This window comes from Melanotaenia boesemani, chromosome 4 (genome assembly GCF_017639745.1).
Source record: "Melanotaenia boesemani isolate fMelBoe1 chromosome 4, fMelBoe1.pri, whole genome shotgun sequence".
NCBI classification, from domain to species: Eukaryota; Metazoa; Chordata; class Actinopteri; order Atheriniformes; family Melanotaeniidae; genus Melanotaenia; species Melanotaenia boesemani.
This window is the reverse complement of record NC_055685.1, coordinates 34,231,809-34,255,871: the sequence shown is the minus strand read 5'-3', so window position 1 is coordinate 34,255,871 and position 24,063 is coordinate 34,231,809. Positions and strand designations below refer to the sequence as shown.

Sequence of the window (24,063 nt, the reverse complement as noted above, 5' to 3'; positions counted from 1 at the left end):
CCAGCCCTAAGTATGTTCCATATTGATTGTGTGTTGGAAGCCTTATGTGTTTTCTTATTGTCTTTCATGTCTGTTATTTTCATTACTCCTCTTCTAAAGCACTGGGGTTTTTATCTGTGAAATGTGCTATATAAATTAAATTTCCTTCCTTCCTTCCTTCCTTCCTTCCTTCCTTCCTATCGTATTGCTTTATTTTGTAGCATAATAAATTAATATAGCCTATTTTAAAACTAAAATAAACCTCTGCACAATAGGTGAGATATGGAAGAACAAGAGAACAGCATGTGGAGAGCTTTATGATCCAAAATCTGTTTAGCTCTGTTTAGTACTGCAGTGCTCTTTGAGCCTTTTTTTGTATGTAATTGATGTGAAGTTTGCAATGCTATCCAGTCCTAAACCATCTAAGGGAACTTTACTTCTTATGTAACTTCTGTATGTAACCAAAATACATTATTTTTGTCTTACTCATGTTCAATGATAATTCATCAACAGTAAAATATAATTTAATTTTATATAATTCTATTGTGACATCTAGAATTATTCTTTATAAATCAATACCAGAGCAAAAAACTATTTGTATCATTTACAAATATGCCTTAAATTAAAATGTTAAATTAAATTAAAAGTGCTTTTTTCTTAAATCAACAGACATTCTCAGTATATACAGTTGATGATCTATCTTCAACTGAATTTGTTAATGCCAATGATTAAACCCAATGAGAGGGGTTTTTATTTATCTGTGAAATTATCCAGCAGATTGCTAAAGTAGAATTTTATAAAATTGTGGAAGCAGAGAGCCTTGCCTGTAATTTGTAAATTGGTGTTTGTTCCCAGATTTATCCTAAATGATAAATTACAGATGTATGTAAGTGGTTTGGATATAATCACCTTTTTAATTAGTGACTAAAATATATTAACACACTACTTTTCATGGCTCCTTCCTTAATCTTTAGCCTTTTTGTGGTTAATTGAGTGCTAACCATGCCTGAAACACACATCTAAAGAAGTGTACAACAATATCAATACAACCCTATAAACAATTTTAACGTGTGAAAATCTTAGCAAAGTCAGGGAGCAAGATTCTGTAAGCTAGCATAGCTTACCAGTGCACCACATGCCAGCAAGGCTACTGGGATTTACTTATAAACAGTTATATTTAATGTTCCAAAGCTGAGCCTTGTTCTTAAAGTCCCTTTAATCCACAAGGGTTCATATTCACTACAATTTGTGGGCTATTGAGCCCAGCTGACCAGTTATTTGATCGAAGCAGACACAATAGACATTTGACTGGCAGCTCTCATCAGAATGACAAGCCACCTGCTGCTTACCCACAACATTCTCCCCACTGCAAACATCCTCTGCTGGCCTGGACAGGATACTACACCCAATCCACTAATGTGGAAATACAGGATATTAATCCCACACTTTAGGCAATATTTCTGAGTAACCTAAAATAAACGTACAAAAACAATGTGACTACATTCTGTGTGGGTCACAATGTCATGATGAAGAGAGAGAAGGTAAGAAAAGCAAAAAAGAGGGGGCAAGAGATAATACAATAGGCAACTTGGTACTATTTTACTTGCCAGAGAGAGATCAGAGAAGAGGCAGGATGCAAGATGGACGTTGAATCAGCTGGCATTAGGGGGCGCCTCAGTAAGAAAATCTACCAAAGTTAAATTCAGCTTTATTTGTTTAGTGCAAATTCACAACAAAGTCATCTCAGGGCTGTGTACAGACAAAATCAAATCAAGCCAATTCATTGTGATACAGTTCAGTAATGCTTCTTTAATAACTGCTCTCCAGTGTTGCTTTTAACTCACTGTCATCATGATTTCACCACTGGCTGAAAGGGGCAACTTGCTATGTCATCTTCTGAGGGCTAAGCCTCCTTTGTCTTTAAATCCTAGATACGTCCCTGGGCAATGGTGCTATTATCCTATAATACTGCATCATACTTTTGTGTCAGATAACATTTGTATTTAAATTGAAACATATTTTAAATGACGGAGTTCAGCAGCTCCACTATGGATTAGGAGAGACACAGGAAAACAGAGAGGCTTGATTAAGAAAGAACAGAAGACAAGGGGATTCTTAGATGCAGGTGTATTTATAGTTGGAAAACGGGAGAGTCTTTATCTTTCTTTCTCTCTCTCTCTTTCAGACAGACACACACTCACACACTCTGCAGGTTATCCTAGTCCTGCTGTTTAATAATGCAACTGCTTTGAGATCTGAGGGACTCCTATTATATTAAATGTGTGTGAGTGGGAGGTAGAAAGCTTACACATGTATCCGTCTTTGGAGGACACAAACCCTTCATCTCCCTGCCTTGAAATCATCTTCACTTTTGTTATTGTGCATGATCTTTGTTTTTTTAACAGAATTTATACTATCCAAGTTCACAACCCTATCATGTCACTGTTTCTTCAACGCATTTGCTAGTAAGTGTTTGTGTTTTTCATGTTTATCGAGTCTGCACCTCTTCCTTAGTGTGTTATTAGAAAAGTGTTTTTGAAGGTTCTGTCTCCAAACTCATGAGGCCTCTTGTGCCCAATTAGTCAGCTTGTTTAAGGCGCCGCTGTCACAGTTTTTTTCACCCCCCTCTTGGCATCTCGCTTCTCCTTCATCACTGCATCCCACAGTCCCTTTATCTGTCCACCCTGCAGTCTCAGAGTTAGAAAGAAAAATTAAATGAATGTCAGTCATGTGGTGTCACAATAATTGTATGTTTCGGTCCCTGTGAGGACGTCCCTCAGGGTGCAGGTGTTCAGACTGTTGGATTTAAGATATCTGATTGTACAAAATATAGAACTGAGAATTTGTTGCACACATAAACACTTCTTTCTCTTTCCTTTTGCTCTGATATTTAATAGGATGACAGAAGGACAAAAACAGTGACTGATGGAGACAAGAGAAAGGTGAGAGAGTGAGAGGAGAGTCAGATTCTCTGCTTACCTTCTTAACAAGACAGTGGATCTGTCTCCCGGAGAGGGGAAGACACTGATAGCAGGCTGGGAACCTGCCAGCTGGTGAGGATGCAAGCACACACACAGAAACACACACACAAAGAAACAGACCTGCACCTCCTAGAGTCCTTCTATGACCTTGGCAGGCACAACAAACCGTAGAGCCCTTACAGGGACTCTCGTGCACAACCCTGTCTGTCGTCCTGAACACTGTTTCATGTTGTCACTGACCTCTTGTGAGTTCAGGATAAGCCTTTTTAAGACATAAACTTTTCCACATTAACCTTACAGCAGCTGACTGTCAGCTTCATGTCTGAAAAAGCTGAAAAAGTTGCTGCAGCAGTTTCACTTGGTTTGACCACGAAGCATTTCAGCACTAACAGACAGGAAAGCACAAGCAGGGCTAGATTAATTTGGTATAACATTTTTTTAACTTAATATAACTTCTTAATAAAACTTTAATATAAGTTATATAACCTCTAATGAGAATATGGATACAAATTGTTTCCCTGTCACAGTGAGGCTCTATCTTTACATACATGAGTATTTTGCGTTTTGCCTATTTTCCACATGCAAACAGAGTTTTGGGGCCCTGAAAACAAACAAAAAATACCTTGAAAGGTGAACATTTTCAGATTTTTCTGCTGTGGGGTTGATGTGTGGACAGGATAACTGACATTTTGGACTCAAAGGTTGTTTGTTTATTTGTTGATTTCATTGCAACAGTGCAGGTTAATAAACATCAGTATAAAAAATACTGGATTATAGCAACGCATGCTAATTTCCATTCATGGACTCAGGGCAGATCAGAACATAGAATAAAAACCACACTATATAAAGGAGCTAAAACAATAAAATACAAATAAAAATGCAACAAACACAATACAAGAATTAAAAATGAAGTTTGATGTTCCTTTTACTGACAGCAGAGCTTGTTCAAATGCAGTATGTCTATACGGTTCCACAAAGTCTCCACTCATTAAAAAATCTATCTAGAGGGGGCGGGGCTAGCCCATAGAGACCCGTGTAAAATAAACAAACTAATTTTAGGTTTTTAAAGTTGGGAATACTAAGCATATTTTTCTAGGATGTTACAATGATGAAATGTTAATGGTACACTGGCGTGTGTTACAACATTTAATGCATTAAATAGTTAAAAGTTGAATTATAATTGTAATCAAATCAAATTCTGGAGACAGTAAAGATTCTCAACTCTAATTTTGATTTACAGGGGCTGGTTCAAAAAAATTGAATCCGGATAAAAGTTATCTGGATTTGGGAATCCCATTTTTCAGGACGGAGGATCACATAATCCAGCTTACTTTTACCCCGGTTGTTCAAAGCAGCGTTGGATTGGATCACCCTGATCCAGAATCGGTTTTTCAGGATCACCAAATCCGGATGTCCAGCATGTAAATCAATGTGGGCTTCGGGCTACGTAGAGAACAGCAGGTAGAAGAGACGGTATGGGTCACTTTAAGTACTTTTCCCTTTGCGACAACACACAGGAAATCATGAACATCCACTTCTAATATAATTTTATGACTTTTCAATGGAGCCACAACAAATATAAAACCAATTCATTAACAACTACATTGTGATATTTCAGGAATGTCCTAAACAAAAAAGAGTGCAATGTCCCTTTCTGTGACAGTGCTAATGATGCACCTGAGCCTTGTGTGGAGGAACTGGCCCAAACTCTGGCATTCTAATGAGGGACAGACGGGACGTGTAGTGAGGGATGCAAGCGTTAGACATTATTTTTGACAGCTTCTTTTCTGATTATGCAGTGCTGACTGACAGGAAGATTGATTATTGTATGTGTGTTTGTTATAGAATTTGTTTGGGGGATTATTTCGTGGGGATGAGATGATGTTATGTTTTATTCTTGCTTTGCCAGGCTGAAAGGCTTAATGGTAGCTTATGAATATTTCAACCACCCATTATTACTGTACCGGTTAAATAAGTCCGGTGCAAAATACAATAAAAAGTTCTATTATTTGACCAACTGTTAGGTTGTACCGCATGTTCTTCCTGAAATCCACCTTGTAATCCTGCTCTCTGTTGGGATCAGGATAATCCTATTTCTTTTGGATCAAAGTTATCTGGCTCCTACTCAAAAGTTTTGAACAACCCAAACTGAGGGTTTTGTCTGGATAACAAGCAGGATTGGATTACATCATCCAAGCTGATTCCGGATTTCCCTTTTGAACAACCCATTTTCCAAGATTTGATTCTATCCGGTAACCGAAATCTGATCGGTTTACATTTGAACAACCGGTCCATATTATCTTTTCTTATCTTTTCTTTCTTATTAAACAGCTGCTATAGTCCAGACATTCCCACTCATGTTAAGGATGTATGGAATTTCTGTTGTTTTTCTTGTATTATCACCTACATTATAAAAGGTGTGCTTTTGACAGCTTCTGAAAAAATAATAGGAAAGTGTTAAAAGGAAGAATCCTATGGCACATTCCTAGTCGATTATCTCCTTAAACAAAAATAGTTTTGCATGTGTTTGTGTTTAAACTGCAGAACTAAACTGCTAATTTAAGCCTCATGGTTCTTGTTATACAAAGACATTATTGTAATTGCAGCCATATACGATTCTTCAGCTGGATTATTTCTTCCAGGTACATGTCATTAACATTCTTCAAACGGCTTCAAATACACTCTGTTGACTGAACGCAGACTACAGGAAGTGTGCATTTCTGTCAAGGAAGGAGAGACACGCTGAGTCTGTGTGTGTCTGTGCTGAGTTTTCTGCCAAACAGATGTTCATCAGCATTTCAGAGTGTTCCTGTGAAGCCATTAGACTACATTACCAAGAACACACTAATTACGTAGGTGCATGGGGAGTAGAGAGAAAGCAGACCATACACACACATGCGTGCACACACACACACGTACACACAGACTTACACTCATTCAGAAAAATTTTATCATCATCATAAACATACAGGGGTGAAGAACAAAACCATCCTAAAAACAAATAAAACTCACATTGAAAGCAACCAATGCAAATTTAAATTGCAGTGAAATATTTACCAACTATATCAATATGTGTGTATATATATATATATATATATATATATATATATATATATATATATATATATATATATATATATATATATGTGTGTGTGTATATATATATGTATATGTATGTGGTAATTCTCTCCTTAATGTTAACTTTTGGCCTCTTTCCTTGGGTTGAAGTGTGCCAATTAAAGTATCAACTACATTATTTACCTTATTATCAAGCAGCACAGTTACTTCTTCATCAGGATCAAGACTGAAAACTATCAATAGATTGGAAAAGGTCATGACTTTACAACACATCTGATTATAGGTCGTGCATCAGAGGATATTTCACTTGCAGTTTTTGCACATATTTTATAGATTTTATAACCTGAAGCCTGAACTGGACCAGACAATGTTGCCAGAGATATAATAGAAAATGTACTTTTACAGCAGGTGTGATGTGGAAAACAACTCATTAACAAGCCATGGCGAGACGTGAAGTGGCATAAAAGCTGTTTTAAAGCATTTATTTATTTTTCTTTCAGTTCTGAATACCCCTACAGGAACATCCAATGCATGTATTAAAAAACAAAAGCATTTTTTTTCTGTATTGTCTCCAATGATAAGCTTTTTTCACAGTCTTTTCTTTTAAGACATGGCTGGAAGCTGTTGCTGATAGTGTGGTGAGTTTTAAAAGATTGTTTTGGACCATACTTTTTGTGTTAAACTTTTTCAAAGTTAGACTTTTTATTAAAAAAGTGGTTTCCCAATGCTTAGAAAAAATTGTACATGGTAGGCTCTGCATTGGTTTTAGGGATTAATTTGACCTGTTCAGAAAGGCATAGAGAGAATTTGCATTACCACTTTTTAGGTACAAAACTATATTACCCTACAATGATTGTATTATTCTTATTTTAAGGTGTAGCATCTTCTGGTCTAAAGAGTCTTGCGATGGAATAAATTTAAAATGGGTCTAAAGTACAACTTGAATGGAACTGAACAGAGATTTTTTTGCTCAGGGTTTTGATAGTTCAACACTGAACTACCTGGCAAAGAACTGGATGAAGTAAGAAATTAAACTGTGAGAGATCCTACATGTGCACTGTCATTTATAATTTTTTTAAGACATTACTTATCCCAAATGGTGCTCTAGCGCCAATCAAACAAAGCCAGTACAGCAGCTTTACAGCTCAGAGGGTTCACCATTGTTTCACCAATTAGACACACCATACTATGGCAGCTGAGATGTACTCAGACCCTTCGGCTAGTAAATTATATATAAAGACATATTTTATCAAAGCGATTATATACCAACAATAACAGTTTTTAATGATATTTTAAAATTTTGTTATTGACCTTCGATTTGTTTGCATGCTGCATCTTTAAAACATAACTGTACATTAATGCCATAACTCATTTTACATAGCACAGTGCAGTGGCGGCTGGCCAGCAGGGGGCGCTGGGGCGCCGCCCTCACCTACAAAGAGTCCATATTCCTGGTTACTACACAATTAAAAAAAACAAACTGTTAGGAATAATTTCGGATGAAGATATGTGTAAAATAATGTATTTTTTTTTAGCTTTTTGTGCATGTTAAGCGCATTACACAGTGTTTCTTTTTAATGATTTTTCATTGAACAACACTTCCTGGTTGCGGGGGCGCCGGTCAAATGAATCCCTATTGTCAGCCTCAAACTTTTGACTAAAACGTCACTGGAGGCTGCGTTTTGATTGGTTCGTTAAAAATCTGCTTGGGGCGCAGCTCGGTGCGCCCCGGATACGCCCACTTTTCATCGTCAGCCAATTAGAATAGTTGAATTATGTTGCTTCAGTGTGTTTGGACAATGTCATGGTCAATTATATATGAGGCCTCATAATTATACACTCCTGTATTTTAAGCCAGTGTGACGTACATCCGTAGTAGCAGAGTGAGTTGGAGACGAGTCTGTAGTAGCGAATTAATTCTGTAAAATATTTACAAGAGCACCCATTTTCAAGATGTTCTCTCGAGGAGCAAAAGAGGATAAAGGAGCTCGGGGCTGACCAGCCTGATCTGCAAGTACAGCAACAAAGCGGCGACCGCGGAAGAGCTTATACCCGGGCTTTTTCCCGCTCTTACTCTGAAAAATGGAGTTGGCTTGCCGGTTGCGCCGTGAGTAACGCCTTTTTCTGCTTCCCTTGTCTGCTGTTTGAAAGTGTCGGCACCACCGAAACGTTGTGGACAAGCCATACACAGACTTCGTTTTTCTTTTCTTCCTAACTCTGTAACTGTATTGAAATTAAAGTGGCTAAGTTTTAAGTGTCAACTTTCCAAGAAAATTTGCGCCCCCCTAAAAAAAATTGTCATCAGCCGCCACTGGCACAGTGTGTGTATATTGCATTTTATTGAATAGTATCTACATAGTTTTTCTTCAGATCTTTTATACAATTCTTTTATATTCTTATTTGATTTGTTGTGACACTAAACAGTGAACTGTCTTAATTTCGTTCGGGATGATTTTAAGTATCTATCTACAGAGGGGAAAATAAGTATTTGATATCCTACTGATATCACAAGTTCTGTAATTTTCATTGTAGGTACACATCAACTGTGAAAGACAGAATCGAAAAAACGCCCAGAAAATCTGTTTTATTGCATGAGAGATGTATTTGATCACCTACCAACAAGCAAGAATTCTGCCTCTCACAGACCTGTTAGTTTGTCTTTACAGAGCCATCCCGTCCTCCACTCGTTTCCTGTATTAATTGCACCTGTTTGAACTCGTTACCTGTATAAAAGACACCTGTCCACACAATCAATCAGTAAGACTCCAATCTCTCCACCATGGGCAAGACCAAAGAGCTGTCTAATGACACCAGGGACAAAATTGTAGACCTGCACAAGGCTGGGATGGGCTACAGGACAAAAGTCAAGCAGCTTGGTGAGAACCCAACAACTGTTGGAGCAATTATAGATAATGGAAGAAACTCAAGATGACTGTTATTCTCTCTTGGACTGGGGCTCCCTGCAAGATCTCACCTCGTGGTGTATCAATGATCATGAGAGAGATGGGAGATCAGCCAGAACTACATGGCAGGACTTGGTCAATGACCTGAAAAAAGCTGGGACCACAGTCTCATAGGTTACCATGGTAACACACAATGATGTCATGGATTAAAAACTTGCTGTGTGCACTAGGTTCCCCAACTCATGCCAGCACATGTCCAGGCCTGTCTCAAGTTTGCATTTGGCCATCTGGATGATCCAGAAAATATAAATGTGGGATGCACAAGATCAGGGCAAAAAGAGGGAAACATGTAATGTTACTCCAAAGTAACATAAATTTTGGTGTCAGGCAGAAATGTGGTGACATTACTGGTTCTGTGGGGGCAAAATGAATAGGTAAGAAGGAGCAAAGTGGAGGCCAGGCATGAAGGGAACGAGCAGAACAGCATTCCTGCAGGCGACACTACATCATGCAATGACTGTTAAAAAACCTAACAGAGCAATGTCAGAAGGAGATTAATTTACAGAGCTTTCCGTGAATAATTTAGCATGTAGAAAGACTTTAAATAACATTCAATGCAGAACGTAAAGAATGTACTTTTAAAGAATATTTTTCAGTGCATGAAAGGCACCAAATTCTCATGATTCATATCCAAAAAACCCACTATGTTTTGTTCAGCTTTCACTATGAAAAATAATCCTTTAAGAGTTGGGATGAATGACTGGTAATCCACGGATCAAAGAACTGATGAACACGAGAAGCGCTCAACTTTGAGAATGTGCAGATGCATATCTAATAAGAGCTACAAAGGGGGAATAAAAAAGCTGCGGAATGATAATCAGACAACTATCACAAGAGAACAGGTATGACAGAATGACAAGTTATCAACGTTGTCGAAGTCAGTGGTAAGTGTGGACTGCACAGGAGGAGGGAAATTAGAAGGTGAGGGAGCATATGGTTTGGAGGATGCAACAGAAAATATCTGAACTTTTCTGGAGATTGTTCTTTCATACAGCAGATATGATACATTTTCATGTAGTGTGAATTCATGCATTTACAGAAGCAGCACAGCTAAGAGGTCAGTGTGGGGAGCACCTGGCCTTAAAGCAATGTTTTATTATTGATCAGGATTATTGTCCACAGAGATGACACATACACCCATTTACACCATCAGTTTAGGTGACTCTCTTATTGTTTCCCCAAGGGTAAGACCCCTGGGAATAAATTAACTCAAATTAAAACCAAATGCTGTTACATTTTGTGACGTGAGATTGCAGTAAAATAAAAATTAGAAAGCAGATTGTGTCTTTGGTTTGACAAGCTGTCCTTGGCCTTCAAGGTTTAGGTCCAAAATTTGGTCCCCAGCTGTGGCCTGTGATAGAAATGGACTCTTGAGCTTTAGTAGTGGCCAGTATCCAGCAGGACTGGAATTATGAGCGACAAAAGGGTTGCAATAGTCTGCTGCCCTTCTCTGTGATATACTGACTCAGAAGAAGAGGCAGATGTGGACTCCTTTATCCTTCATCTCCCCCTTCTTTTGCGCCTCCCTTTTATATTTGCTTTTCCTCCCTCCTCTTCCTCGCCTTCTTCAACTTTTCTGCCTGTTCTCATTCCTTCTCTTGCTTTCATGGACTGCTACAAACTCTGACTTCTGTTGTATTCCTTCCTTCTGAGCCAGCATCGGTCTATTTCAGCGATTCGCCTGTGGTTAGCAGCAGTATGGTTTTTATGATCACCCTCTGAGTACACACTGACCTTGGACATTATTCACTCACAATGGATGGAGCTGTCCACACCGGGGAGTGCTGCAATTGCTGTTGGCCACTGAGAGTGTGTCCCTGCATGAGGATGTGTGTGTATATGTGTGTGGGGTAGTGAGAGAGTGGGAGTCAGTAAGAGTGAGTGCACTAATTTAAAATGTGAGCATGGGAGACAGAATATAAACCAGAGAGAACATTGTTCCATTTCTGGTGGGATAACGACATAAAAAAGAGTGTGTAAGAGTGTGTGTGTCCTTTTAGGTTATGATAAAGGGTGTTACATTTAATCTACAGTGTAGATCTCAACAAGTTTTGTTTTTGCCATTAGTATCACAGTGATTCTAGACAGGAAGTATGCAGGATATATAAACCCAATTTCTAGAGAAGTTGGGAAGTTTGTTTCTTTTTTTTTTTTTAATTGATTAAATTATTTGTTAACTACAATGCACATGACAAACATGACAAGACAGAGTTTATGTGACAGAGAACGTAACAGACAACAGTGGAGTGATGTTTCAGTGTAAAAGCTGTGTGATGAGAGTGGGACTATCTGCAGTATGATTGGGAATTCATAAGTGTTCCGATACGACAGAACCTGATGCCAATCTGAATTTGGCCTTGTCTCAGTGAGATGGGCTGATTTTGGGCAAATAGGTGCGTTGTCACAGTGGTGAATTGAATCCAGTAAAAACGACACTTTCCCTTCATATTTATTTAGATTCAGATATTTTTTTAGCTTTATATTTTCATCATCGGTTGTTGCTAGTGCTATTTTAAAATCTGAATTTGGCCTTATCGGATGACACATTTCATATATCACAATTAACCACTCAGTCATCAAGTCTGACATTCTGGTCCGCACACCTTACCAGTAAAATGTAATGGGATTTATTAGTAGGCCACTCATATTGGTACTCAGTATCTGAAAGTACTCAAATGTAAGTACTTCATTCAATTAAAGAAATATGAACAAATTCAGAATTTAATGTCAGCAACACACTTAAAACAGTTTGGAGAAAAATAATAAAAACTTTCAGAATATACAACTAAAACCATTCTGTCACTTCCTACCATAATAGATCCATTGGTGGCCAATATTCAGTCTGGTGCTTGATTTATCAGTGTTCACACAGCTTGAAATGCATCATCTTCTTTGTGTTTGCCATTTTTCTTTTTGTTCTTGTCAAGAAAGATAAAACTCATTCTTGAGAAAGAACATCAGGTACAGCCAACCTGTCAACCAATCAGGATTCAAGCTGCTCACAGTGCCTCTGCACAGAAGCTACATGCACTGTTTGTTTGAGGACTGCCTGCAGACCTGTCTTGTAGTCTCAAGACAAATAATTTCCTATAATCCGTCACACTTTGCTGAGTCGAAGCTACTTGAATGAATGCAGAAGTCCAATCATAGACAGGTCATTAAGGAGTCATTAGCCATGTTTACAAGAACAAATATTTCTTTAATCTGATTGAAATCGAACTGGTCAGAGATTCCAACTGACACGCTGACATGTATGCTAGATAAAGTGATCTGATCAGTTTTGTGTTATTGGGGAGAATTATAGCCATTCATTTTATACTTTAGACATACACAATGAGTACTAATTTGAAAGATTTTCTCTGAACGACCTGTTGTTTGGCTAAGTTTGGTGTGGAAGAACTTGACTAGCTTGCACAGCACCCTGACCTTACCTCCAATCAACATCTTTGGATAAATTGGAATGGAAACTGCTTTCAGGCCTCATCATCTGACCTCAGTGCCTGGCCTCAGTAGGACCTTTGTGGCTTGATGGACCAAATTCTTGCTGTTAGGCTTCACAGCAGCTTGTCTGAGCAAACACATTTATATTTTGGAAGGACGTAAGGATTCAGTGTATTGTTTGTATAAACAAACACAAAAACAATTAAGCTTACTTACCTTCAGAAAAGCTGAAATAGTTTTAATTTAATTGTGAAATTATAGTAAGAAAGTCTATAGTACTGCCACATGTAACTGACCACCACTTTTCATTTTAAGTGAATCACCAGATGTGGAATTTGCCTCTTGTGTCAATGACTGAGGATGTAGTAGTCAATACTCTTGCACGTTGGGCTAAATTAATTGCATTATAAAGCTTCTCTCTTTCTTTGGATCCACTGACATGTGAAGTAATAGACACATTGTTCACATTGGTGCATGAGCACATGTGTAAGTCACCACATTCACACACATACCTGGCTTGTTATAACACCAATCAGTCAGCTGTCAGAGGCAGACAAGGTTTATGGCAGCTTTATGGGAGGTGAAGCAGCACTCGGTAGTCCATTTGGCTGCCCATATAAATGACTCATCTTTGTGTGTGTGCATGTGTGTGTGCCATGCTGAGTGACTATATAGCTCACCACTGGGCATTTGTGCAAACAAAATATTTTTCACATAGCCATGCACAGCTCTGTGTTTGTCAGAGTGTGTATTCATGTGTGTGTGGAAGTTCCAAGTTACAGCTGCATGTTGTGAGGGCGCATAACTGTCTGTTCTGTTGGGAAGCGGAGTAGATGAAGTGAACTGTGAGTCTGTCTCTGCACCATTTAAGGTGCAAGATACCAAGTAAGACTTTAGAGCGACAAAGAGCAGGGCAGATAGGAGGGGGGAGAAAGAGGTGTTGGATTGAGATAAGAATGAAAAGAGAAGAAAAATGAAAGTAGAATGAAACAAACTTTTTGAATGTAGCTCATACATGTTTAACGATATTTTGTTTTTGTTTTTTGTTTTTTACCTTAAAGTTGCAACATAGTGAAAAATATTATCTTTCTCTCATCTGGTCAAGCTCTTCATCTTGATCAGCCCTCTCCTCTGAAATGGCCAGAGCCTCAAACCAGCACTTGAAAGGGCGTTGCAGGCATGGAAGTATCAGATGGCCAAAATATTGCAATATATAACAAAATGAAAGTGCCCTTCATTGTGTTTTGAAGCTACTGCTGCGTGCCACTGCTTTTCCAACATCTTTCTTTGTGTTGTTTTACTTGACAGCAACAACCAACACAAACATCCATCAGCCCACTCATAAATTTATTGCAGCAATCTGTTTTTGTTTACAGTTTTGGTCTTTCTCTGTACTTGGTTGCCATTAAAAGAGCAAGAACATTTTTTCCCAGACTCTCTGCAGCTGGAGAACCATCATCCTTCTCAGTCTACTACCAGGAAATACTGTAGATGTGGATTAATTGCAGGGAGTTGAGAAACTTTTTTATGAAAGAAGAAAAATGCTTCTGACACTATCTTTATAATACACTGAAATTTCTGTTGACATTAAAACTTTTCCATTTAAAATTTCAGAAGCTCCAATAAAAGCATTAGGCAGATGGTAAACACACCAAGTCAGAACCAAACAGGGACTAATCCTTGACAAAGACTATGAGACACAGAAGCTTTACCTCACAGTCTGGAGTTGGTGTTATATAGAGAAACACACAAACATGGATAAGCTACCAGCTCAACGAAGGCAGCTGGACTTGTTTAAGTTTCTGGAAGGATTGCTCATTTCTAACTGGTTGGAGTTGTAGAGGTCACATACGTTCAACCAACTATTGTCCACCCAGACATCAAGTGACTTTATTAACTTTGAGTATAACAAGGAGTAGGTATTATGCAACGACTTAATATAAAAGATGGATGTGTGTTCTGCATTCTTTCTTCTGGCTGGGAGAGGACGACTCTCCTGGTTGCAAACTGAAGTTTACGAGATTTCTCACAGGATTCATTACAATCATTGACACCTTCGGTTTGACTTTATGGTCTGTTTTTGGCTTCACACATTCTCTATGATTGTTTAAAAAAAAAAAACAAAAAAAAAAACAACCAACTGGCAATATGATGTATTGTAAAAAATAAACTAAATGTTTTCTTTTTATTTAAATATCACCTTTTTTATTTATTCATCTTTTTTTTAATAAAAAAAAAATATATTTTTAAAATAATTTCTTCAAGAGAGAAAACAGAAATGAACAAACTAAGAATAAGTTCTCTTGGTATTGTTTTACTTATTTATTCTATCACTTTATGTCTGTCCTATTTGTCCCAGAGGCTTTTATAATTGACTTTCCTGTATGATCCAAATTAGGGTGCCAAATATTTAGAAGAGTATTGTGTTGTGTTTTTAGACTGAAGTAAAACGATACATCTGTACTGATCGTGTCTCAAGAAGAAATAAGAAATCCTATTTTAAAATTGCTGGGGGGTATACATAGTTATGAGATGTCCTTTTCTATCAAATTAAATATCAAACACGAGGACCTCCAGAATAAAATCCTCTCATACTGGACACACAATGAAATTTTCAATAAGGGAAAGTGTAAAATATTAACATTGGTCTACAGAAAAAAAAAATATTTACGAGCCTTATGATAAAGAGATAAAAACCTGTGCATTACTTTTGTTTCGCATGTTCATGTTTACAATGTGATGGCATCAACAGCTGCCAGTTTTGACTAGGACAACAAATGCCTTACTGGGAAGGGGTTTGGGGTGGTGGATGGCCTTAAGTCATCAAATGCCAAATGAGAAATGGCTGAGAAAGCTTTTTCTTAGTTTGTTCACTATACTGTATTTACTGTTCTACGTCATTCCTACTTGCTACTTAATGGATATGTTTAGGAGTTAAAAAAAAAAATAGCTACTTGGTCAAAGACGCCAAAGTTTTATACTCATTGGTCATAGTTACCATCACATAATGTGTCACTTTATGCCAGTAAACATCAATCTAAACCTAGAACCTTGTCTCATAATTTTAAGGCCTATGGTATGTTGTGAACATTCTATGTATATACGATACATAGAATGTTGTGTCAAAAACCCTTCTGTTGGGATACTACTCTTGCTGATCCAACGACAAAGGGTGGAGCTTTACATGTTATATATGTTGAACAGAACAACTTTCTGTGCGACTCTGCACTCTGCAAAGAAACAGCAGCTTGGTGTTTATATATACTGGGGATTTTTTGTTGTTTAAAGGTACATGCAAAGAAGAAAAAAGAACCAAAAAAAAACACACAAACTGCTTGATGTCCACTATTCTCTTTTTTTTTGTGCCGTGTTCTTCTTTGTTATAATTCAAGATAGGTGTCAACATCACACTATTGCATAGCTGATGCATCTGTTGCTGTCTGGTTGATACACTACCTACCAAGTAAAGATACAGCTAGCTGTGGAAATGCAATAAAGATCAGGGTTTACTAAACCAAACCGTCCTTTTTCCAACCCTGGAAACAGGGCCTAAGAAACCTAAATCTCTTGTAAACTTCAATGACTTTTTCCATCTAAATCCCTCAAGATTAAGTTGTTGATCACATCCAACTAAGGCTTTAGTACTGTGAGGTGTAATTAAGATTAGCTTCCTAACAGCTTGATAGTGAAATCTTTAGAAAACATAATCTACCATTGACAAACATATTGCAAGTGAAAAGTAAAATCCTCAGTTTGTGCTTCTCTGCCGTGCAAATAAAGGAGCTCCTTTTCATCTGTCAAAATAGGCAAAGCAGATACAAATAGGATAGACCCTGTTTGAAGCCCACCCCCCACAGATCTGTATTTGCATATGGTGGGTGTCAGGTGGCAGGGACTGCAATATAAATACAAGAAGAAACAGGAATATTTGGTAAAATATGAGTTCTGGGCTCTGTGATACTGCAAACTTTGGTATCAATCCTATACTAAGTTAATTCAGGTCAAGTATTGCTGATACCGATACCAAAACCAATACCAAAACTGATACCGATACTGATACTGATGCAGATACTTTTTGCTTGAAATTTCTCAGTCATTTAATAAGTTTCCTTCTTTGATCATGTGGTAGGAAAGGCTTCCACCCTTTACTCTTCCTCCAATTTGCACCCATCAGGTATTACTCATCAGGGGTAATTGTAGGGTGGAGCAGACAGCTTTATAGCTTGTTTGGTGTCTGATTCTCAGCATGTGGCTTCTTCCTTTCTGTGGCGTACTGGTAGTTGGTGTGGCTGGTCCTGCGAGGTGACTCTGATCGCTGGTTAACTGTAAGTGTCACCTGTGTTCAGCAGAGGTTTCCTGTTCCTTGGTTATTACAACCGCTTCATTTTGTCTGCAGTGTGGCAGTTTGCTAGCCGTGGTTGGGGCAGCCTGCATTGGTTCTGCCTTTGTCAGGTGGACCGGCTTGCTCCCTCTCTCTCAGCTGCTGCAGAACTTGGCGTCAGACCAAACTGCCTTCCCCATCAACCAGGAGTTTGGTGTCTAGTTGCGGTTCCCTTCCTCTTTCGGGTAGGTGAGGCTTCACTCACTGGTAGCTGCTCTTTTTTATGTCTTGAGTTTCTAGGCAACCCTATCTATTGTCCTGGTGCATGTAAGAACCTGTGGGTCCTTTTATATTTACTCGGGTGAAATTCCCCAGTTGGCGTTGTCGTCTCACCCTCTCGCCTTTTTTTTTTCAAAGAATACATTTTTATTAACAAACTAAATTTAAGCTTTTTGGTTTGTAAATATTATAAAATAACATCAACAATGCAACAAAATCATAAAATAACTCTTATTCCCTTTTATCACACACAATTGTTTGAGAAAAGTCAACAGTGCAAATGAGCTAAACAAATGCAAAACCTACTATTGGTTTGAGGTATCTCATTCATTATAGACGTTATTTGGCTTTTTGACCCCAAAGCACCCTTTAAGAAAAACACTGATCATCACTTTGGTATCAAACGATACTTTGGTATTAATGCTATCGAAATTTAGATCACAGTCCTAGTAAGGGGCTCTCAGGATATTGTAGTAAGCGTAGAGAAGCAAAAGTTATTCAAGAAAACTGAAAATTCTGATTACTCCTTGTAATAACTGCTCAAGTGGATGACACAATATATTTGCACATGGACAGTATTGCTTTAATAGGTTTCTTAATTAAAACTGCAGACATCCTTCAGGCTTCTGCTAGCTTGGAGTTGTATTTATCTTTTTAAGACCATTTATAAAAGAACAAAGACTAAATTATCTACCAGACGTTATGTCATGTTTTCTGTAAGTTCTGAACACGCTCCCAACAGTGGTTTACACTTTGTTAGCAGCTACTCCTGTCAACTGATCTGTGATTTTGCTGGCCAATTAGAAGTGGAGAGCAGTGTGTAAGAGCAGCCGGGCCCAAACCAAAGCTGACCCCAGGAGAGGAGAAAAACAGGAGAAACATACTGGCCTGCTGTTTGAGCTGCCAGAACAAATGAGTCACGTTGATTGGTCAGACAACCAGGTAGCAGAATGAAATTACAGGCTGCACTGGTTGCTTTTTGCCAAACATCATGGGAGCTGATAGACAGAGTGATATGAAAAGAGAGAAAAAATACAGAGATGAACCCCCCTGCAGAGGCTTTGATGAGGTAGAAAGAAAGGCATTTTTTTGTCCTTCTTTACCTTTTGGCCTCTTAAATGTTTCCTCAAGGGGCTCCAGATTGCCCGAGTTAAGTAAAGACCAAAGAGAATTGTGGCACTTTTCAATCAAGAAAAGAAACTTTCTTAAAAAAAAAAAACTTACATCTTTATACCTTTTTTTTATTGAATCCTCAGATGTGTACTTATTTAGCTGTGTGCTCATGTGTAATTTAAGATACCTGCCTGTTCAGAACCACTGATAGTCAAGGCAAGACACTCTTCAAAGTTTGATTGCTCGGCGAGTACATGCTGATTTGTAATAGTGCCAGCATTATAACAGTCCTTAGGGTGAATTCTGCTGAATTAGCTATGATCCATTCCTCTCCCCTGTAGTTGTGGAGATTCAAATCTGAAAAAGATGTTGAATGGAGAAAAATGTCAATTGGGAACAATTTTTGGCATTTTCTTCATAAAGGGTTTAACCAGCTGCAGCCCGGTGAAGCTTTTTCTGTCTCCTTTTGGCTGTAGAAGTTAAGCAAGGTTAGGTTCCAGGCTTTTAAAATGTCTGTGATCTGTGTCTGTGTGTGACATATTTGTCGCATACAGTTTCTGAGACGTTTTGCTTTATGGTATAAACTTTGCTCAAAATCCTGTCGAACACAATCTGATACCTGTCTTCTGTCCCCTAATAGACACCCAGAAGCAGAAAACTATATTATAATATTTTTAATGTACCACATGGTAATAAATGGTAGCCCCCCCCCCCAAAAAAAATAAACTTTTGTTACATTTTGTTAAAGGGCCAAATAAAGACCTCATATTTTTTTAAAAAATGGACTTTTCTCACAATTTTTTTCATGGGTTGGGCCTTAACAGGTTAAATATACCCATAATCTATGATTCAGTAAATACAAGTTTAATATAGCTTTACTGAAAAAGGCTTACGGGAATCCTTTTTCAGCAAAGGTATACATTCACATATGGAATCATTACCTATACATGTAACATTTTTTATTGCCACAGTGCATCATAATTACTGGATTCAGATTTTATTGCCATAGAGTTCAATCTGCACAAGCCATTTTGTAAGGTGTGCTGTATCATGTTGGACTTCCTGTTATCTTCATAACTGCCTTAATTCTTCATGGTATGGATTTAACAAGGTATTAAACATTCCTCAGAGATGTTGCTCCATATTGACATGGTAGCATCACACAGTTGCTGTACATCCATGATGAGAATCAGAGGGTAAGTCACCAGTGTGACCAGTAACAGCTGAAGTTCCTCAGCCACATTACTGGCACCACCCTGCATCCAGACATAGTTCTTGTGCCTGAGAGAACCAAGCAGGCCATTGTCCCTTGGAAAGACTGCCTGGCAGAAGCCTTTGAGAGGAAGCTCTTTAAGTACATGGGATTGGTCAGTGACTGTCAGTAAGCTGAATGGAGAGCGAGGTGGCTCCCAGGGAGGTGGGATGCAGGGCATCAAGTAAGACAAGAAGAGGAGAGCCATTTGCAATACCACCGAAGTGGCAGAAAGGGCTTCAAGATGTCTATGGCTTAAGTGAGGAGATCTTTGGAGACAGGCTGAGGTCTGATCAGCCTTGGCTGGGTCACTTGGATGAGGATATATGATGCTGAAAGACACGAAACACCCAGCGATACTTAAGATGTGTCCAGAGGCATCAGGAGAAGTATTTTCAAAGTCCCGTTCCACTACATTCCAAAGGTGCTCTATTGGATTGAGATCTGGTGACTTTGGAGGTCACAGGAGTCCAGTGAACTCATTGTGTTCAAGAAAGCAGTTACAGATGATCTGAGCTTTGTGACATGGTGCATTATCTTGCTGGAAGTAGCCATCAGAGAATACTACACTGTGGTCATAAAGAGATGGACATGGTCAGCAACAATACTCAGGTAGGCTGTGGCGGTTAAACCAGGCCATGCTGGTACTAGGAGCCCAAAGTGTGCCAAGAAAATGGTCCCGATGTGATCTTCTGCTGCTGAAGCCCATCTGCTTCAAGGTTCAGCTTGTGTGTTCAGAGATGATTTTCTGCATTACTTTGTGGTTATTTGTATTACAGTTGCCTTTCTATCATTTTCAACCAGTCTGCCCATTCATCCCTGACCTTTAACATCAACAAGACATTTTGGTCCAAACAGCTGCTGCTCACTGGATACGTTCTTCTGACCATCCTCTGTAAATCCCTGGAGATGGTTGTGTGTGAAAATCAGTTTCTGAAATGCTCAGCCCAGCCCATCTGGCACTAACAACCATGTCATGTTCAAAGTCACTTAAATCCTCTTTCTTCCCCAGTCTGATGCTAAGTTTGAACTTGACCACGTCTACATGACTAATCATTGGTTTGCTACCATGTGATTGGCTGATTAGATATTTGTGTTAACAAGCATTTGAACACATGAATTTGATGAAGTGGCCGATGAGTGTAGATTATTTTATATCACTGTGTATGGCTATACTGTTAAAAAGACTCAACCACACCAGTGTTTTACTGCAGCTTGTTCTAATTTAAAGTCAAAGTTATTTCATGTCAAGTAAATTTGTATAAGTAACACATAATTTTTTGTTGTTTTGTGCTATGTACTGTTAACAGACAACACTCTGCCCTGTATTTTATCCTGACCCTAATCATTTGACATGTGATTTTTTTTGACAATTTATGAAAAAGAACCCATCTGGCTTATTTTGGTTTAGTATGACTACCAAAAGACAGTGTTTATTATTCCATTGCTGTTTCAAGTTTTGATAATTTCAATAGTTATTATACTATTAACTTTCATCTATTTGTTTAAAAAAATTATTCATATTATTACTGTCCAAAAGAACAGATAAAATCCAATTAAACTTTTTTTCTTGCTTTTCTCTTTGAGTGAACCTTCAAGGGTTAAGGACATAAAATGACAGGTTAAAAGCTTAAAATACACATAAATGATATATGAAATGTGCAAAACAATACTGCAGTACACCTGCCATGTCAGATGGTTTGTTTTACATAACCAGGTAGAAAGAAATCTGTAGGAACTGCTTTGAAAAGGGAGGAACTTAAAAAAAAGATAAACCTTTTAAAGTCATGAGCAAATTTCAACCAATCTGTTGAGAAGCTGGAAGAAGTCTGTGAAACGAGGCTGCCGTTGTTAACACATAAGCTATCAATGATGACTGGACCAAACTTTTATGTCTCTGTCACAAATTGATACTTCAGACCTTCATAAGATGGATTATCTCATCATGACAAATTACAAATTTCACAAGAATCCAGTGAATTCAAAGGTATTAAACAAAGAATTAGAAAAGCTTTTTGGCTCCAGTCCCCTTAAATTCTAACCATGTGTTATCCTGGTTAAGAAGTTATCTGTGAGTCAAATGATAACAAAAGCAACAAAATAGCAGACATGAAACTGTACTGGAAGGTCTGAATTACTTTCAACTCTATTGGGGTCCTGCAAGCTAGTTTTTAGCTTACTCCTGCTTTCCCTTTCATATCAGGTCAAATCTAAAGAAAACAATTTTATAGTCCACATGTCAGATTGTTCCTCCTTTATAGCAACAAAGAGCTGCAACAGGTACATTTGCATCTGCAAATCTGTGAGTAGGGCCACCACTGAGCACACACAGATTACAGTACAGATACAGATAACAAAAAAAATAAATAAAATAAAACAAAACAAAACAAAACACACAAAAAAACACAAGTTTGTATTGATTATTTTTACTTTGGTACAGAAAAAAACCCATGAAGAATAGATTAATAGAATTTAAATTGTTTTATTTGTGGAGATTTTTGTAAAAAAAAAAAAAAAAAAAAAATTGTATCTTGAGACCACAGCTGCTCACCTTTTCTCTTCTTCATTCATCCATCACGAAATCTCCTCCATTTTCTCCTCATCTGCGTATTTGCCTCTCTCCTTTTCTCAGTAAACAGTCTTACCTTTTTTTCATTTATTCTTTTGCTCGTTTATCACATTCATTTATTCACATGGATCCATCATCCCTGGCAGGCTCAGAGGAGCTCAGCTGGGGAGGAGCAGCAGCCATTTTCCCCAACGAGCCATCGCCATGCCAACAGTGAGGTAATTTAACCCATCTTTGAGGATGCCGCTGCTCAAGCTCCACCTGGGTCAAGTGGGTGTGTGTTTGTTTGTGTGTGTGTGTGTGTGTGTGTGAATTATTTCACCCTGAAAGAGATAATTGTAATTTAACAAATATTAACATCTGCTCATACACAGAGGCCAGGTCACACTTTATTTCTGATAGAGATTTGTATGTGTGTGTGTGTGTGTGTGTTGTCTAATATTTAGATTAGGAATTACGAAGAAGACTGAGCAGCCGGTGTGTGTGTTGGGTGGGTTTGTGCGGGGGTTGGGGAGGGGATTGTTCTGTGAAATATTAATTCAGTGCATCCATCCCTTACAAAAATGGCTGCTTGGATTCAGCCAGCAGCCTGTCGAGCCTCCAGCACTGAACTGAGGTTTGTTTTTTAGCTCCTCTGAAGTCATTTCTGACCCCCAAAAAATCAAATCTGATATCACGTGGATTTAGGTTAATTGTACATTTATGTTTTCAGCAAAAAATAAATAAATAATAAATAAATAAATAAACAAATGCATAGAAACTTGCATATTCTCTAATGCACATGTCTGGTCATGAAGGGGTTTGTGTAGATTTTTTTGATGATGCACTCTGTTGGTGACATAAACAGCCCTATAAGGTCAGCTTTGCTGTGCTGAAGGAGGTGCAGAGCCAGATAACTTGTGATGTTGTTGAAGATGTCAAGGTGCTCTGTTATACTGCTATAGAGGTAATGATTGTAAAAATGATGGTAAAAGATAGAAAACCCTTCTGAAATCGTTAAAGCTGTACAATCAACTGTACCAACAGATTCGACTAGAAGTTGGTGCTGTGCTTAGGTATACATTTATTCTGAGCAATATTTTAAGAAAGCATAGATTCTTGGATCCTTTTGTTTCAATGTAGTTCCTCAGATCAAGACAGTATTAATCGCACAATGAGTAAAAATGCTTTTTGCTCCGTTGGGCCTGTTTTTTTTTTTTTTTTTTTTTTTTACTTCATTTACACACCTGTCGGACTGCAGGCTGTGTCCTTTCTGTTTTAAGCATGCTTGTGCAACCTCTTATAAAGAAAATGAACTGAAATTTATGAGCTCTTTCTAACTTTCTAACATTTTAAAACTTTTAAAATGGCCTGTATTGGTAAAATGTATTAGTATAAGCTCACCTGGAGTTTAATGAGATAGTAGAAATGTTTCAGTCTGGTTTTAAATGATGTAACAGTACTGAAACAGCACTTTTAAGAGTTTTCAACAACTTTGTTTTAGCTGTTGGTTTTGGATGCTCTGCTGTCCTGGTGCTTTTAGACGAGTGTTTTTCAATCTTGGTCCTCAGGACTCACCGTCCTGCATGTTTTAGATGTTTTTTAAACATGTTTTCTGACTGAAGCATTGGAGGCTTACATGTGTAAGCGGACCAGGGGTCGCTTTTTGATTCTCATCTGAGTTTGTTTGCACATTTACACCTCCCCAAATGAACCAGACTCTCCAAGCAAACAACGCCACCCACAGCAGCTAAAGTACTTTCACATGGTGCTTTTACCCTCTCTGTTATGTGCACTTTTGGGTTCCTCAACATTGTGTTATTAATTAATAGTTAAAGAATCAATTTACTATTATTATTTTACATTTGAACAGTGATTCTAAATTGCCTACATTCTAGGAAGGACCAAATTTTAGATTCATCCAATTTTCTCTTCTGGTGTCTGCATTTAAAATGCAGGGATTTCTCACCAATGCTTTGCAGATGATGTACAGATTTATTTCCCTTTAAAATCTAACGGTGATACTATAAGTCAGGGGTGCCCAAGTCTGGTCTTCGAGATCCATTATCCTGCAACTTTTAGATGCATCCCTTCTACAACACACCTGA

General features: G+C 38.1%; 1 long non-coding RNA gene across 1 annotated transcript; it reads right to left on the bottom strand.

The window, feature by feature from the left end:
- Nucleotides 1-1,582: 1,582 nt before the first annotated feature.
- Nucleotides 1,583-18,730, bottom strand: LOC121638534. The gene is made up of 3 exons (XR_006010039.1): nucleotides 18,720-18,730; nucleotides 15,589-15,590; nucleotides 1,583-1,685 (listed from the first exon to the last, which is right to left on the bottom strand). It is a non-coding gene; the product is annotated as an uncharacterized LOC121638534 (long non-coding RNA).
- Nucleotides 18,731-24,063: the final 5,333 nt, after the last annotated feature.